Source organism: Copidosoma floridanum, unplaced genomic scaffold (genome assembly GCF_036245765.1).
Source record: "Copidosoma floridanum isolate Cflo_tuat_1 unplaced genomic scaffold, Cflo_Japanese_pri ptg000011l, whole genome shotgun sequence".
Taxonomy (NCBI): Eukaryota; Metazoa; Arthropoda; class Insecta; order Hymenoptera; family Encyrtidae; genus Copidosoma; species Copidosoma floridanum.
The window spans coordinates 14,303,767-14,306,735 of NW_028321888.1; positions in this window are offsets into that span (position 1 = coordinate 14,303,767).

Below are 2,969 nucleotides of genomic sequence, written 5' to 3' on the forward strand. Positions count from 1 at the left end.
TTGTCTATAGGACTGTGAGGACGGATACACTAATCATTGTATTACTAACAGTTCCTACATCGTATTTTGTTACCTGCAGTAGTTAAAGCATCTCAATATTTTTAAATATTTTTTTTTTTTTTTTTTTTTAATGAATAACCATTCGTTATTATTGTTGACACGAAAATTTCTTTAAAGGTAGTAGTTGATAAAATCGAGAAATCCCATCATTTTTTGAAAATTTAAGCATAAATTTCTCCAGGTATTTTTAAAAATTTTAAAAGGTCAAGCAATGCCGTGGCAAAAATATTATCTTTAAAAGCTTATAGTTTTACCACACATCTCATAGATAAAGTGATTTTAAGAGCAGAGTAAACACTGAATATTCAGACAAAAAACAATTAATATTTACTAACAACTAACAGATTACTCAAAGTAATATTATGCATCAAACAGTTGCAAAAACATATTGCCAGCAGTATGGTTTTTTAACAATTTCAATCGAAAAATTAAAATTTTCACTTAATTCAGACAGCTGAGCAGAGCTGATAAATCTGTATAGAAGCAGAACGAGACATAAGTATGTACAATCGCGAAAGACTTTTCTATCCGTTTAAGGTATATTACACATGCGTGACATTGGATCAACTACTTCTATCTTAATTTGTTTCATTAGTTGTTAGTAAAAAATAAATTTGTTAATTTTACTATCATAGTTGATCTTATTTTAATCTGCTACCTTCATTTTAAAGGAAATCCCGCTAGATACGTGCTCCAGGAGCCGAGATAATTCGATTTGCAAACTAGACCAAAACTAAAGTGCTCCAACGCGTTCTTGTTGTGGAGCACCAGTCCTCATTTTAGCTACAGTAAAATTGTCCACGCATAAACTTTACTATTTTTTTAAATTAAGTAATAACTAGTTCATGCTCGGCGCAAGCGCTACAAGTAAGGTAGGCATTGAAAAATATGGATAAATTCTTCATTTCGCAACACAATTAATTACGAAAACTTATGAAGAGTTAAAAAAAGTGCTATCAGATTATTAAAATCCAAAGCTATCTGAAGTTATAGAACGTTAGAAGTTCAATCAGGCAAAACAAGAACAAGGAGAAAGTGTTACTCAATACGCAGGGAGATTAAAAAGACTGGCCTTGAACTGCAACTTTAAAGAGTTAAAAACAGCTCTTAGAGATCAACTGGTATGTGGTATCAGAGATTAGGATATAAAAGTAGAATTATTCAAAGCAGAAAGCCTGACATTTGATAAAGCCTTGTCAGAATCAATGTCACGGGAAATAGCAAAGATACACGTGTTAGAAGCATCGAGAAAATTCGAAGGCAGTTCAAATGACAAAATTTTGGCTTTAAACACTAAACAGAAAAGAAGCTACGAAAGAGATAATACAAATAGAAGTAAAGGTATTACTGATAGAGAAAACATAAAGAGTGAGAAAGGTATATCGTGTTATTTTTGCAGTCGAGCAAATCACAATTCTATTGACTGTAAACATAGGACAAAATCTTGCAACTATTGTAAGAGGAAGGGACATGTGGAAGTAGCGTGTTGGAGAAAAGCGGCGAACGAGAATTCATCGGTGAAGTTCATGGGAGAGGAAGCAACGTCAAGGCAGTCAGAGGGAGAGGATGACGACGTAACATATAACTTCTTACCCCTAATGGTATATAGCAGCGATAATAGAGTTTTAAATTGTAAGCGGTTGGGTGGTAGTGCTAGGGAAGCGGAGCCGATGTTGTTAAAATTTAAGATTGAAAATAAAGATGTAGTTTTTGAAGTTGATACAGGTACTTATGTTTCAGTGATTTCGGAGAAAAAAAAGAATGAGTTATTTCAAAATTTTAAATTGAGTAAATCGAATATTATTCTGCGCGGTTACGATGAAAATAATACGTTACACCCAGTAGATACAATGGAAAATTTAGAAGGGCAGTTCAACCGAATTACTAGGAAATTAACTTGTGTAGTGTTACCGGGAAAAGGTCCGTCACTAGTAGGCCGACAATGGTTATTACAGTTTGGGCTGTGGCCACTTAAGTTTGTAAATAAGAATGGGGAGAGTCAAAGCGTAATTAAGAAGTTGAAAGTAGAGATAAGCGATGAATTACTGTTGGAATTTTTGAAGTTATTTAGTTCGGGACCGGGATTTTATACAAAAAGGAGAGATAAAAATATACATGAAAGAGAAAGTTAAACCGATAGCTTTTAAAGCAAGGCATGTACCGTATGCGTTAAGAGAAAAAGTTGAAAAAGAACTCAATAATTTAATTGAACTAGGTCACTTAGAAAAGGTAGATTCGAGCGAATGGGCGACTCCAATTGTACCAATAATAAAAAGTAACGGCAATATACGAATTTGTGGAGATTTTAAGGTTACTATAAATCCGTATATAATCGTGAGCAAGCATCCATTACCGCACATATATGATATTTTTAGAGTTTTGCAAGGCGGAAAAAAATTTTCTCACTTAGATTTAACGCACGCATACATGCAAATACCAGTGGAAAAAGAATCGAGACACTTGTTAACAATTATAACGCATTTAGGACTGTTTAGGTACACGAAACTTCCAGAAGGAATTTTGTCAGCCCCAGGAGAATTTCAAAGAATAATAGACGCGTGTTTACAAGGTATTGAAGGAGCTGTAGCTTATATGGATAATATTTTCATAACGGGTAAAACTGATCAAGAACACACAAGAAACTTAAAATTGGTTTGTAATGATAGAGCGGATAGAAACATTAGGATTCGTCATAGATAAGGATGGGTTGCATAAATCTAAATCTAAGGTACAGGCAATGATAGAAGCCCCTAGGCCGGAAAATATCAAACAGAGTCGTCTCTGGGTTTGATTAATTTTTATAACCGATTTTTAAAGAACAGATCTAAAAATTTAATACCACTGTATGAGTACGCAAATAATAGTAAATTTGAATGGACAGCAGAATGTGAAAAAGCATTTAAATGGGT